Source organism: Phodopus roborovskii, unplaced genomic scaffold (assembly GCF_943737965.1).
Source record: "Phodopus roborovskii unplaced genomic scaffold, PHOROB, whole genome shotgun sequence".
NCBI classification, from domain to species: Eukaryota; Metazoa; Chordata; class Mammalia; order Rodentia; family Cricetidae; genus Phodopus; species Phodopus roborovskii.
The window spans coordinates 4,020,089-4,035,995 of record NW_026126407.1 but is presented as its reverse complement, the minus strand read 5'-3'; positions in this window follow the sequence as shown (position 1 = coordinate 4,035,995).

Genomic DNA, 15,907 nt, shown 5'->3' with positions numbered 1-15,907 from the left:
TGCTGGCTGCTTGTCCATGCTTGTCTGTACTCCACTTCCTCCTGGTTTCCTCCTGCCTCTACCAACCCCCCAGTCTCCTATACAGACTCTTTATTCTACTGGTGCCCATTTGATGGTGGTGTTCTTGGAGTGGGCAGCACATGGAATTCCTCATTCTTCATTAGCTGTCTCCAATTAACAACCCATACAAGACTAGTTTAGCTTAGCTTGGTGCCATTGTGTTTAGATTGTGTTTGATTTAAATCTTTAGATATTTAGAGGGGGGTGCCTGCACACCTTTAATCCCAGCACTCACTCTGTGAGTTCAAGGCCAGCCTGGTTTACAGAGTGAGTTCTAGAACAGCCAGGATTGATTCACAGAGAAACCCTGCTTCAAAACAAAACCAAAAACCAAAAACCAAACCAAACCAAACCAAAAAAAAAAAAAAAAAAAAAAAAAAAAAAGGAAAAAAAGGAAAAAAAAAAGAAATATCTTTAGATAGGGGACTCCCTTATTATTATTATTACCTCTTTATATTATTTATTTGTGTGCGTGTGTGTGTGCACACATGCCCCATGGTTCTTATGTGTAGTTAGAGGACAACTTGCTGAAGTCAGTTCTCTCTTTCTACCTTGTGGATTCAGAGGATTAAATTCAGATCACCAGTTTTATAGCAAGTGCTTGAGGAGCCGTCTTGCTGGCCCAAGTTTGGGGACATCTTACCTTCATTTCTCAGAGCAGTGACCATGAGGCTATAGTTTTCACTTGAGCCACTTCACACACCTAATTCTTTCCTTCTCTTTGCTTTTCCTTTTCCTTTCATCTCTCTTCCTTTTCCCTTGCCTTTTCCTCCTTCCACACATATTTACCATGTGCCTACAATGCATTGAGCACTGTTCTATGCACAGGAGCTAGAAGGAGGCATATGACAGACAAGTAGAGACTCAGAGAGAGGCAGGTTAATGGTCAGGGTTGAAGAACGCCTCAGAGGGGACAATAGGGCTCCTGGTGAGTGAATGCTCAAGGGAGACTTCTTTAAAAAGGTGGCTTTGGAGGTGAGGCCTGAAGAACACACAAGGAATAGGCCACCCTGAGGTGGGAGTGTAGATCCATGGGAAGCAGGTGCAGGAGGCTACGGTGGGCAAGAACTCAGGGCATTTGAAAAACAGCCAGGTGACTACCGTGGCTGGAGCATAGTAATTGGAGAGGAAGCACCAGGGGTAGTTTGGGCCAATAATATGGGCATTGTCTCTAAAAAGATGTCATGGGAAGTCACTGATCTACATTGATCAATGTTGGAAGATAGGCTATGTAGTGGTTTGAAGTAGAATGCCCCCTATCAAGGACTTGTAGGTTTCAAAAGACATGACAGGTTCAGTCTCTCTCTCTCTCTCTCTCTGCTTCCTGCCTGCCAATCAGGATGTAAGCACTCAACTACTGCTCTGCTGCCATGTGAGACAGTCAGCTGCCAGGCTCCCACCATGATGGTCATGGACTCTGTCCCTCTGCAACTGTAAGCCCCACTTCCCATGTTGCATTGGCCGTGGTGTCTTATCACAGCAATGGAAAAGTAACTAAGTCAGAGCAGGAGGTAGCCTAGATTGTCACTCAAAACTGAGCCACAGGCAAGCATGAGGATGCAGGGGCCTTTGAAAGAATTGCCAGGGATGAAGAGCGAAGAAGCTTGGTAACCATGCCCACCCTTGCTCCCCCGGCTCCTAGCTGAAGTTCAGCATGGATTCTGATTCTCCCTGTGACCAGCCCTGCCTTCACAACTCACATCCCTCTCTCTCAGCTCCAACTCACCTCAGCTCTGACTTCCACCTTCAACTGACCTTTGCCCTTGAATCCAAAGTGTCATCTCTGTCACTGCCCACACTCTCTTCTATCACTTGTCCCAATCGTGACCTCCAGCCAGCACGTGGCACTAGCTGCCGCCTCTCATCAGCCTGGCACAACTCCCGGAAAGCCTGCCCTTCGCTTGTCCTCTTTTGTTTCTCTCCATAATTTGATGCTGACATTGACAGATAATGACAAGAGAGGCAGCCAAGCCCCAGGGTGGGACCAGAAGGTGCCATTCACATCCTAGCAAACAAATCCTCTAGAGCTGGGTTCATGCCTGCCTTGAGTAAGAATTACTGCCCCTGATCCGGAAGTAGACACTGGCTTAAGCAATCTCCACGTTTGTTAGAGGAGCCGTTTGTTCATCCAGAAGATCCTAAACATCAGGTCTGTGGCTTCCAGAGTGCAGAGATATCATGGAGAAGCAAGAAAATATAGAGAAGGGGCTGGAGAGATGGCTCAGTGGTTAAGAGCACATGTTGCTCTTGCAAAGGACCTGGGTTCAGTTCTCATCACCCACGTGGTGACTCACAACCCTCTATAACTCCCGGGGATCTGATGTCCTCTGCAGTCACACACATGTTGCACATATATACATATATGCAAGCAAAATGCTGGAACACATAAAGCAAACCTTTTCTTCCTTTTCTTTATTTTCTTTCTTTTTGTTTTGTTTTTGTTTTTTGAGACAGGGTTTCTCCCAGCCATGCAAATCTTTTTTTTTTAATGAATTTTAAAAATAAAAGATAGGAAAGTGTGAGTCTTCACCAAGATAAGAGTTCTGCTTAATTTCCCCTTTCATGGCCTGTGGTTTATGGCTTGGAGGAAGTGCTCCTTAATTCCAAGTAGAAGTGCCAGAAGCAGGCCAAGCAGTGGTGGCACATGCCTTTAGTCCCATGATAGGGAGACAGGCAGGGGGATCTCTGTGAGTTTGAGGTCAGCCTGGTCTACAGAGAGAGTTCCAGGAAGGACAACTAGGGCTGTTACACACAGAAACCCTGTCTCAAAGGAAAAAAAAAAAAAAAAAAAAAAAGTACCCAGAAGCCCTTGAGCCCTTGCTGCAAGCAATCACAATTAAAACTCTTTAGCGGTTGATTTTTCAGCCGCTATGGCCTCCCTTCTTCCTTTTTCTCTTAGGGCTCCAACCCAGGGCCTGGAGCATGTATGAGTGTTAGCAAGTGTTCTGTTGCTGAGTTACATCTCCGCTCCTGATTTCCAACACATTCCTGAAAAAGAAAAAAAAAAAAAAAAAATGCCCACTAGGAAAGAGAACTCCAGCAAACTGCAAATTGGTCTGGAAGCTGCCTGAACTCCCTGAGTTCACAGTACAAACAGAACCCCCCACCCACCTCTCTTATCGAATAGTCCTTATCCTCCCCCATATTATAGCCCTTCACCCTTCCACCTCTTATACTGGAATAGCCATTACCCCCCACCTACCCACACCTAGAGAGCTTTGGACCCCAGGCCTCCTTAGAGCCTAGCCTGACCAAAGTATGGCCGCTTGTGACTGCTGGATGCTTGCTCTTTGTCTGAAGTGATGCCCCTCCCCCTGAAGTGCCCAGGAGGGAGGAACCTCCAGACTGGAGAAGTACCCAGGGTCTCGGAGCCTCCTTTTATGTAGGTCTCTTCCCTGACCCCGAGTCTGCCACATTGAAGGGTCTCATGTAACTGAAGATGACCTTGAATTTCTTGTCTTCTTATCTCTCTCTCCCAAATACTGGGCATTACAGGTTTGCACCACCATGGCCTGGCTATGCGGTGCTGGGATCAAACTCAGGGCTTTGCCTGTGCTAGTCAGACATTTGGCCAACTGAGCCACACCACACCCCTTCTAAGCTTTTATTTATTTATGTATTTATTTATTTTATGTGCATTGGTATTTTGCCTGCATGACAGTTGTGAGCTGCCACATGGGTGTGGGTAATTGAAGCTGGATCCTCTGGCAGAGAAGTAAGTCTGTGCTCTTAACTGCTGAGCCATCTCTCCAGCCCCTAATCTTTTTTTTTTTTTTTTCTAACACATCTTTATTTAAATAGAAATTGGGTTCTACCTTTTTGATTAAGACATTACACAATCCTTCACTGCAGGAAAACCACAACTGATGATGTGTGACTTCATTCCTTTCTTTGGAAAGTCCACTGGTGGCTGTGGTGCTTTTTCCTGGTGGCAGTGGGCAGAACTGAGCCTTTCTGAGATAGGGAGGGAGCCTCTGCCAAGTTTTCTTAGATGGAAAGGTGTTGGCTTTTTGTCACCCTGGGGAGACAGTGGTAGAGGAGGGTGGAGTGTGGAGGGGGTGTGATATTCTACCCTAAAATATTTTTTCTGAAATATGCCAGCAGCTAAATCTGGCTGTGTTTGTGCAAGCCGGTGGAATTTTCCTTAAAGGGACAAAACAGGGCATAATGTGTCTAAGGCATTAGCTGTCAAGGGTACTGAAAGGTGTCCTGTGGAGACCTCTCAGGTGCCATCTGACTTAGAAGGGGAAGGCTAGCTAGTCTAGCTCACTCTCTGCTTGCTGTGTTACCTTGGTTGTATTAGTTACTTTTCTCCTCTCTATGACAAAACAATTAAATGGAGAAAGGATTTACTTCCCCAGTGTTTTCAGTCCACAATGTGTGAGTAGGTGAATTGCAAAGTAGGCAGAAGCAGAAAACAAAGAAGAGACCCAGGAATCCAGGTAGCACTTAAAGGCCTGCCTCACAATCCTCAAAATAGTACCACCAGCTGGAGCCAGGAGCCCAGCCCAGGAGCTTGAGGGGGTTGGTAGTGGGGTGAAGTGTGGGCATTTCATATTCAAACCATAACAGTGTGCGATTATGTAATCTCTCTACTTCCTCATGTGAATCATATTACCTCATTCTGAGGACTGCTGTGGGACTAAATGACACCATTTAGCACTTACAGAGTGTCCAGAACAGAGCCCAGAGCACAGGCTTTGCACCAGTGACTTTGTTCTTCCCTGTCTCCCTAACAGAGTCCACCATATGCCTACACAGGTCCTACTAAGTGCCAGGTATGTACATACTTTAGACATGTTGAAATCATCAATCACTGAGGATGTAAAGTCCTGCTATGTTCCCTCCAATGGTTGAATTTGTTTATTCAAATATTTTGAAGTATCTTTAAGTACACACACATACACACATAACACACACACACTCACACACCCCGCACACGCGCATATACACACACACACACACACAGGGACAGACACACACCACACACATGAGTTAGTATATCTTGTATATCTCTAAGTCTTGCCACTTTGGAGGCTGAGGCAGGAGAATGTGAATTGGTTTTTTTGTTTGTTTGTTTATTATTATTTTTTTTTTTGAGACAGAGTTTCTTTGTAGCTTTAGAGCCTGTCCTGGAACTCACTCTGTAGACCAGACTGGCCTTGAATTCACAGAGATCCACCTGTCTCTGCCTCCCAAGTGCTGGGATTAAAGGCATGCACCACCAATACTTGGCAAGGATGTGAGTTTTAAGTCTAGCCTGGTCTACAGAGTGAGGCCCAGACTTAGAAAATTATATATATGTGCATATATATATATATATATATATATATATATATATATATATATATATAAAGAAACTAATGGTCAGGGAAATGGGGGATGATTCTGCAGGTCCCTTAGCAGAATTTGACAGGATCTGAACTCTTACTGTAGGAGACTGTCTCTGGTCATGGCTCCAGCCTGAAGGGACCCCAATTTCAGTCTGTTTATGGACAATGGTTGCTTTTTTCTTTTCTTTCTTTCCTTTTTTTTTTTTTTTTTTTTTCTTGAGTCTGGGTCTCATTATGTAGTGCCTGGTCATTATGTAGTGCCTGGTCTCACAGAGATCCTCCTGCCTCTGTCTCCCTCTCAAGTGCCTGGATTAAAGGCATTCACCACCATGCCCAGTTTGCTTTCTAATTTTCAAAGACTCAGAGAAGTGAGATCCCTCAGTCATGGGGTCTGCTCTGTTTACTACTGCCATTTGGAAGAAAGGGCATGGGGTGCAGGGAAGAAAAGAGAGAGGTGGAGATTCTATCCATGGAGTTTTGGTTCACTAGCCACAGAGGTTATACACCAAGGTGAGGAAGGTGAGGATTGGAGTGACAGCTGCTGAGGCTGGGCAGCCCACAGAGGACAGATCTACAAGGACGGCTAATAAGACGAGGGTGGCTTTATTTCCCAAAAGGAGATGGAGTGTTAAGATAAATGGATGCTGATAGCCAAAGTAACAAATGACCATTGTAGGTAGCAGGAATGGATTCTTAGATTGGAGCTCATTTGAAAAGTGGTTTAGAATGTACCCATAGCCAATATCCACAAATGACCCTTAAGATCTGAGGGGTGTTTGCATCTCTCAGCTTAAGATTTCTTGGCTGTAGGGAAAGGCTGTTTTGTTTTGTTTTGTTTTGTTTTACTTATTTGTTTGTTTTGCTTTACGAGACATGATTTCACTATGTAGCCCCGGCTGTCCTGGAACATGCTCGGTAGACCAGGCTAACCTTGAACTCACAGAGATCCACCTGCCTCTGCCTCTCAAGTGCCAAGATCAAGGCGTGCATTACTACTGCCCATCCAAAAGGTTGCTTTTATACAAATGTTACTTATGAAATATAAATAGCATTAGTAATAACCACAGGTCTCCATCCAACGCTGCAGGTGAAGTACTGCTCTAGGTACTTTGTACACGCATAATACCTCCCCTTTGCAACAGCCTGGTGGAACAGGAACAGTTATTACCCTCACCTTACATATGAGGAAACTGAGGAATGTGCAGCTCAACCGGCAAGCAGTCGACAATAATGTCCATTTAGCGTCTGCATCCTGGAATAGTGAAGAGGATGGAGGCTGCCGCAGCCCCACGGCCAGTGTTGGTCCACTAGGCAAGACTTTCTCTAGCTGGAAAGCTCCTGGGGGCTGATGCTCAGCCACAGATTCTGCCTTGATGTCAGATGTGTGGCACTCAGTTCCCTTTTCTTAATGGCTGTCAATCAGCTCCCCACTGTTTCCCCTGAGGCTGGACCAGCAGGGGAGTTATCAGCATTTAGGAATAGCATTAAGAACAAAGCCAGATCTGGGCTGTTTGTTTTTTCCCAGTGAGATCGCCCAACCCTCAACACAGCCAGGAATGAGCCCAGATGTCACTCAGTGCTGAATGAATCACTTCCCAGATCACCAGGCTTCCCAGAGCAAACAGAAATGAGTCCAAGGAATGCCTACTATTGCTTTAGCTTCCAGGCAGCTTCTGATAGAAATAGAACCTGCAAGTTGAGACTCTATCTTGGTGGACAGAATGCTTAGCATGCTCAAAGTCCTGTGTTCAGTGACTCTATTATTGAAATAAGAAGACTCCTGAGGTCCCAGAGTCCGTGCTGTCATTAGAGATAAGTATATGGTAAGACGGGCAGTGGTGGCGCACACCTTTATTCCCAGTACTTGGGAGGCAGAGGTGCAATCTGAATTTAAGGCCAGTCTGGTCTACAGAGATGTTTAAGACAGCCAGGGCTACACAGAATAAACCCTGTCTCAAAAATAAATAAATAAATAAATAAATAAATAAATTAATAAAAGTGTGGCAAAGAAAAAGTCCACCACTCCAAATGAAGTGTCTAGATGTAGATGAAACAAACTTGAGTGTGCTCACTCTTCTGAGTGGGGAGTGATTTGGGTTTTATTTTAACTCACAGGGCAGTTCTGTCTTTTTTCCCCATTGGCCAGGAGTCAACTGCAAATCTTATTTGATTGGCTAGTCTGAGAAGACTTGGTGCCTAAGAAATGAAGCAGGAAGGGGAAAAGGGTCTCTGCCCCAGGCTATCAAACTCCTAGACCAGAGTCATGAGCTTTTGTGTGACAAAGGTTTTGCCCGGTGTGGAAGATTCAAACATAAAAGATTTTAATCCCTTGTTCTAAACACAAGTTTCACAGTATTTGGTAAAAAAGACTCATTTGATATTTATAACTCTATCAAGGAGAACACAATAGGATTTAAACAAGATCATGCTAGGTGGAATAAACCAGAAAATAAACCAGTGACAGAGTGACTTGAGGGCACTTGGGAAGGGGGTCAGTGTGAGGAGACATTTGAGCAAGGTTGTGAAAGACCAAAGGAACTAGACCAAACAGTCAAACAGCAGAGTGTGACACTACTTTCCTATAACCCCAGAACCAGGAGAGGGGAGGCAGGAGGATCAGAATTATCCTTGACCCGTAGTATAACAAGTCTGAGGGCACACTGGGCTACATGAGAGAGACCCTGTCTCAAAAGCAGTGGGAGGCCTGGGTCAGAAGGGTCAGTAAGTTCAGCAGGTAAAGGAGCTTGATGACCCGAGTTCAATCCTGGGGACCCTGGTGATGGAAGGAGAAAACTGACTGCCATAAGCTGTCCTCTGACACACGTGCAGATGCACACAAATACATACATACATACATGTAATTTGTGCGACTCATCCAGGTCCTGCTGGTCATTCCTCCTGCCATTTGTACAAGTGAAGTGCTATCGGATCCTGGAGGAAGGGCAGAAAGAAGGAAAGACAGGTTGTTGCCTTTAGGTAAGATATAAAATAGGCAGAGCGGTGGTGATGCATGCCTTTAACCCCAGTATTCAGCCTGAAGAGGCAGGTGGATCTCTGAGTTTGGTATTCAGTATAGTTTAGGCTTCTTTTGTCAAAAGAAATATTTTTGTCTCCAAGCCCTTGCTCAACCTCACTGGTGCTGGACATCATGGAAAAGGATCTGGGGCCAGGGAGAGATAGCTTGATAGGCAAATTACTTCCCTGGAAAGCATGGTGGGGACCTGAGCTGGGGCCTCCAGTGTCCACATAAGAAGCTGGGTGTGGTGGCACATGCTTATAATCTCAGTACTGGGGAGACAAAACAAGTGGATTTTGAGGCTCACTGGCCAGTAAGTATGGGCTATTTGTTGAGTTTGGGGTCAGTGAGTAGTGATCCAGCGTGGTGGTGGTGGCACACACCTTTAATTCCAGCACTTGGGAGGCAGAGACAGGTGGATCCCTGTTAAGTTCAAGGCCAGTCTGGTCTATAGAGTGAGTTCCAGGACTCCAAAGCCCTCTGTAGACTAGGCTAGCTTTGAACTCACAGAGGGAGTTCCAGGATAGCCAGGGATACACAGAGATGCCACAGAGATACCCTGTCTCAAAAAAAAATGTCTGTCTGTGTGTGTGTGTGTGTGTGTGTGTGTGTGTGTAAGGAAGTTGCTCCCATAACATCTATGGAAATCCACTACCAAGCCCTAGGCATGCAGCCCCATAAGCTGCAAGCTGAACTGGGAAGGGTGTTGTATATCTAGGCTACCATCCAAAGCTCAGTTTTCTGTTACAAGAAAAAGAGGGTGGCAGTAATGGGGCCTGGGGAGGGCAGAGACAGAAATGGAGTGTCTGCCACACTTTTATATGTCATTTATTAGGGACACTTTGATCTTATCTTGCTCATTTATTAAAAAAAAAGAGGTGTAATAATGTTCACTTTATGGGGTGGTTGTGAGTATTGACCAAGGTAGTGCCTGTACATCATGCCTGGCATTTAGAAAGACTTAATAAATGTTAGCGTCCTTTAGCTATACTGGTAGGTGTCTAGACAGTTTCTCATGATACGCTTGACCTATTTTTTTCTTTCTGAGGTACATTTATTATTGAATTATACTTGGTCCTCTATATCTGCAGGCTCACATCCTCGGGTTCAACAAACCGTAGATTGAAAATATTCAGAACAAAAATGACATTTGTGTAGAATGGGCACATTTCTCTAGACACTATCGCCTAGTAATAGCAGGTATTTACATAGCGTTTACATTGTACTGGGTATTACAAGTAATCTAGAGATGACTTAAGGCATTCTAGAGGATATGTGCAGGTTATATGGGAATGCCCTGACATTTTATGTAAAGGATTGGAGCATCCACAGGCTTTTGGTCTCTATGATCACAAAGAAAGCTGTGTGTGAAACTAAAAAATCATACTCATTCTTTATCTTTCCTCTGCCATGATGAGTTCTTTTGTGCCAGAGGCTGTAACTCACACCTTCCTCTCCTGGCATGCCCCTTACCTAGTATTCAACCAGCAGTTGCTGAGTGAGCACTGGGTGGAGAAGAGGGGAGCCTTGCTTGATCATTATACTTTGGCCTCTTTGTAGGGTGAGTTGAGGCAACAGGTAAATCGATCCGCATCCTCTGGTTGAGAGCCCAAAAGATGGCACAGTGTGGGACATAGACATCCAGAGTAGGACATGAGGTCAGAGACTGCCCAGAATACATCTCAACTTCAGGCTCACCACACTGAGATCCTCTGCTCTCCCCGACTTCTCTTCTGTGAGGATCTCTCTTCCCTACACGGTTATAGGGAAACTGTAGTTTAAAGAGACTGATAGCTGGCAGAGGGAGAAGGAATAATCTCAAAGATCAACAGTTTTTGGATTCTGGACATTGCCCTCCTGTGCATTATAGTCATTTGGTTTGGATGTGGAGATAAAAATCTGCATTCTGCCCTGTGAAACTGGGCTACATATTGTTGGTGACAGACCAGCTGGCCCAAGACACAGGTTGCCATGGCAAACAGTAAGGTCATCTTGTGGTTGTTCGCTTAACCCAACCTTGTTATATCTAGACTTCCATGCTGGGGTTGACCACACCCTGGTTGCTGGATTGTCCTGTTTTCTCCAGCATCCTGGACCTGGACAGGGTTTCCAGCTCCTTTCATTTCCTATTCATGTCTGGCATTTCCTCCTTCTCTGTACTCCTGGGGCTTCCTAGCTCTCAACAGATGCTGTCCCCCTCCCCCATCCAAGAGGGGCCCTGGCCTCTCTGACAGTAAATCCATTGCACCACTTAGGTTTAATTAGAGCACAATGAAGGATGATTAGTTTACACATCAAAGCACTGGAACAACTCAACAAATTGGCTCCATCCCAAAGCGCCCCCCAACCCCCCAGGAGCTGGCCTTGAACTCACAGGCTCTGCCTGCTGAGGCTGGGCAGCTAGCAATGAAGGTTTGGAGCCCCTGGTGGAATCACCAAAGGCCCTCTGCTACTCAGAAGTAGAGCCCAGAGACTGTCAGCACTAACTCTGCCCCCACCCCCACCCCCCAATGCCAACTGTGGCTTTTCACTTCAAGCCAGCTCTTAGCCACGGATTGACCTTTGCCTGTAGTCAACTCTCCCTTACTTGTAAACTTCATTCTATACTCTCTGAATCATCCAGGTCCTTTCTTTTTTGAAAAACCCTTCTACCTTCCAAGGGAGAGCTTTACTGTTTCAGGACACCTGCCAGGGAGTGAGAAAGGCAAGTCAAACAATCTACACCTTAGGCCACTTGGCTGCCTGCAGATGATTTCTTTGTTGTTTGGTGAAGAAGGAGGTAGGAGTTATATGCTGTGCCAGGTATGGTGCTGCACACTTGCTATCCTAGCACTTGGAAGGCAGAGGCAGGACGGCTGTAAATTTGAGGCCAGCCTGGGGCTGCACATTGAGAGACTCTTAAACCAAAACCAGAAAGAAAGCAAAAGCAACCCCCCCTAAAAAAAACCCAACCCACCAAGAAGAAATTATAGGATGCAGTGAGGTAAATGAAGTATGGCTGGGTCTCCCCTACATTCACTTTCTTGTCCCTGTGGCTGACCAAGAGACAGCTGAACACTCTCCATTAGACTCTGTTTATGATTTCTTACATTGGAGCCCTAATTGTTGGGGTGCTTGGGCATGGGCATGTGCAGAATTGTGTGTCTTCACATGCGTGCGTGCGTGCGTGCGTGCGTGCGTGCGTGCGTGTGTGTGTGTGTGTGTGTGTGTGTGTGTGTGTATGACCAAACATGAGCTAGAGGCCAGAAGTTTATCTTAGGTGTTGTTCTTCATGAGCCATCCACCTTGTTTTTGTTGTTGTTTCCAAGACAGGGTTTTCCTGTGTAGCCCTGGCTGTCCTGGAACTCACTCTGTAGGCCAAGCTGGCCTCCAACTCACAGAGGTCTGCCTGCCTCTGCTTTCTGAGTGCTAGGATTAAAGGCATGCACCACCTGGGCTCCTGTTTTCTTTGAGACTGGGTCACTTACTGGTCCCAAACTCAACAAGTAGCCTATACTGGCTGGCCAGTGAGCCTCAAGATCCACCTATTTTTGTCTCTTCAGTACTGAGATTATAAGCATGTGCCACCACACCCAGCTTTTTATGTGGATGCTGGGGCCCCAGCTCAGGTCCCCACCATGCTTTCCAGGGAAGTAATTTGCCTATCAAGCTATCTCTCCTCGGCCCCAGATCCTTTTCCATGATGTCCAGCATCAATGAGGTTGAGCAAGGGCTTGGAGATAAAAATGTGTTTCTTTTGACAGAAAGGACTAGTCTGTACTGATGATGAGTTGGTTAACTGAAAACAAATCCAGAAGTTCACCCAATGAACTAAACTGATATTCTTCTGTCATGATCCATGCACATACCTATCACAACAAGTGGTGTGCCTTTCTACAAATCAGTGGCAGAGATGTGTATCAGGTCTCCCTCACGGTCCATGGCCCTCAGCAATTGGTGATCTTTTCTGTCAGAGCAAGAGGACTGTGGCTACAGTAGAATTTCATGAAACACAAAGGCTTGGGCCTCTTCCCTGAACAACTGATGGAGATGAAGTGTGGTGAAATCTAGTTCCTGGGCTGTGGGCCTGAGGGTGGGTAGGAGTCAGCTTTACCACTGAACAGACAAATGAATGCTGAACAGGATGGTGGGTGGGGGTTGAACTGGGCTCAGACTGGGGGCTTCAAGGAAGCCCTTCCCCAGGAAGATGACACTGCATTGTTAGCATAAAACCTGGAGTCTATTGATCTGGCTGATTAGAAAGCCTTCCAAGGCACTGGGGTAATTAGCACAATTTACGGAGTAGCAGTTATAAGCTTCATTGCCTAATTAACAATGTAAATATCTTTCTAAATGACATTTTATAATCACCATCAGACCCTCTAGCACTGGCCCTGCTCAAAGCTGATTCCTTCCCAGATGTAGAGTTGTTTTTTTTCCTCCTGCCTAACATGGCATTTCTGCATCACGTGCAATAAAGCTATTGTATACGCCCCACATCTCCTCATTTGTATCTTACTAGGGGTCTACTCTGCCTTCATCTCTCCAGCCCCAAATATGCAGTCTGCCGATTGAATTGCCAATTAAAAGTACTTAATTAGACGTGAAAGGGGAGTTCTGTCGTGTTCTGGATTCTGAACTGTTTTTTATTTATGCGCTTAGCAGGATAAGTCATTTTAAATTAGCATCACATTTTTCCCTCGGAAGAGCATGTGAGAAACGAGGCTATTAGGAGAAGGGCCCTAACACAGTATTTGTGTGCACTAGTCATGGTTGCAAAGGCTCATCCCAAACACATATTGCTTTGGCAAACTAGGTTCATCTTCATATTTATTTTATTTCCATGTCATTTTTTATGGAATTAATATTGGCCATAGACTATAGGACTTGTGTGATGTAGCATATGTGCAGAGAACTGGAAAAATTACTTTAGATTCACCTATTATTCAGAATATCAGGGACATATTAAAGATTTATTATCTTCTGTCTAAGTTCCAGATGCTTGCAGAGGCCTGGGAGTGTCACTTGGTGATAGAGAGTTGGCAGGCTTAAGGCTCTGGGTTCTGATCTCAGTGTTGGGGAAAACAAACAAACAAAAAACCCCAGGTGATGTACACACCCATCTTTCTTGGGGATGGGAATATTAACGTCCTTGGGAAGAGTGCTCCAAAAGTTTCCCACCGTTAGATTGATGATGGCTTCCGTTTTGATTTTTCTCTCTTGGTCATTTTGTTCCGATGAACTGCATGGTGATCACTACAGTCACACGTCTACAAGGCAACTCAAAGTGAAGGCAAACGAATTTAATGTAAACCAGTTGTATTGTGTTGGTGGAAACAGAAGGGGAGACAAAGATGAATTTTTGAAGAATTTGCTCTGGGTTTTAATTAGCCATCTTGCCCTGGTTCCCCATTATCATTGATTTGTGTGATAAGTGACAATTATACGTGTCATAAGTATACTCCTTTTTGCTGAAGACAAGAGATCTTATGTGTGATGCAAATAAGGATTCTCAGAATGCTAATTTTGTAATGAGCCAATGCATTTTTCAAGGAGTTTATAGTCTAGAGGGGGAATAAAACATGTGCATAAATAATTAGAATGCAAAGTAGGAAACTGGTGTGTCCTGAGACAGTACAGAAAGAATTATGGCAAGAGAGAGGGGAGACAGAGAGAGAGACAGAGAGGGGGTAAATAAATTTTAGTTGAGAGATTCAGGACAGTCTGCTTGAAGGTTGGAGGAAGTTGTCATAAAAGTGTATAGAGACCATTCGTCAGTTTACAGATGAGAGGGGCATGGAGGTGGTACAGCAGGAAATTTAAATGAGGGGACAAGATGTTTACCATAGTGTTAGGTGAGTGGGCTGGAGGTCAGAGTCATTAGGGCTTCGAGGGTGGGGCAGACTCCATCCTGGTCTTTGCTGAGCCTTGACTGGAAGGCTAAAACACGGCAGCCCTTTCTGCAGACTAAGCATTGATGACTTAAAATAAAGGGCCAGATAATAAGTAAATGACTTTGCAGGCTGTGCTGTTTGTTGTCTCTGTCACAGCAACATGGAAGTGAATGGGCATGGTTGTGTCCCGATTTCACATGACTTTCACAAGTCACAAAGATCTCCGGATGTTTCTATTGTCTTTTGCTATGGACATAGGCAGGGACTGCAGACTGCCTGGTGCTGACTGGGAGTGAACCCAGTGGGCCAGAGAACTTAGTTTCGTGATCCATCTTTGAAGTGGTTATGATGGTGCATATGGGTGCTGGGGGCCATGGCTCCATCACTGTTGTGCGTCTGGGGTCAAGCTTCAGTGGGTGGGTGGGGTACATGCTCCTGATGAACCCTAATAGTATTTAATAATGAAAAAGAAATACCCAAGTGAAGAGTTCTGACATTTCTCATAGGCAAAAGGGACATGCAGTCTTCTGCACTGAGGAAGCCGTGAAGCCCACAGTGTGGTAGGATATATCCCGGTATCCTGAAACCACCTTCTCTGGTCTGACTTAGGAATTTAGCAGTAGCTGGCTAATAATAACCTTCATCCATCCATCTTCCTGAGAAGGTTCTGTGGTTTCCAGCAAGTGTCGTTTTGTTCTCCCAACACACTACTGCCTCGGCAGCATAGCCTGCCCTTCAGGGACAAGAGAAAGTGCCAGTGGGTTTAGACTGATGAGCATAGGAGGCCAGCTAGCCTCCTCGCTTTCCTTCCTGCTCAGCTACTCTGAGTTCCAGCTTGGGAAGTCCAGCTGAGCAGAGGTGGAAAGATGGGGCCAGCTTTGCCCTTTGAGGATGGATCAGAGAAATATTTCCCACTTCCAGATAAACCAGTGCCAATATGGGGATTTAAACAAAACGAAACAAACAAAAAAACAAAGTAAAAAAACCAGTTGTGGTGACACATGCCTACAATCCCAGGACCAGGGAAGTGGAGGCAGGAGGATCAGGGGTGGATAGCAAGTTTAGGACCACCCTGGACTACAAGAGACTCTGTCTCAAAATAACAAACTAACTCAAACTGAAACAGACAAACAAAAACCCAAAAGACATAAAATAAAATAAAATAAAATATATTTTTAAGAAAATGGAATGGCCCCAGCACTCAGGAGGCAGAGGCAGGTGGAATTTTGTGAGTTCAAGGCCATCCTGGTCTACAGAGTGAGTTCCAGGACAGCCAGGGTTACACAGAGAAACCCTGTCTTGAAAAACTTAAAGCAAATAAAAAAAAAAAAAAAAAAAAAAAAAAAGGAAAGAAAATGAAATGGCATTTTCCTTCCCCTGATCTTTTCTGCCTTCTCTTTTATCCAGGAAAGTCTTCAAATTTTATTTTAGTCAGATAATGACAAGTAAAGAGTTAACTAGGTGACTTAGTTTCCAGAGTCAGTAGAAGGAAAGTCTGGTCAGATGACATACAGGCTACTGAAAAGTCTAGGGAGTTAAGGGCAGAAGGGGGTCCTTGACCTATGACACCACAGAAGCCACTGGAAATCTTGCTCTGAGCAAAGGAGTCAGGTATTGAAGGAAGG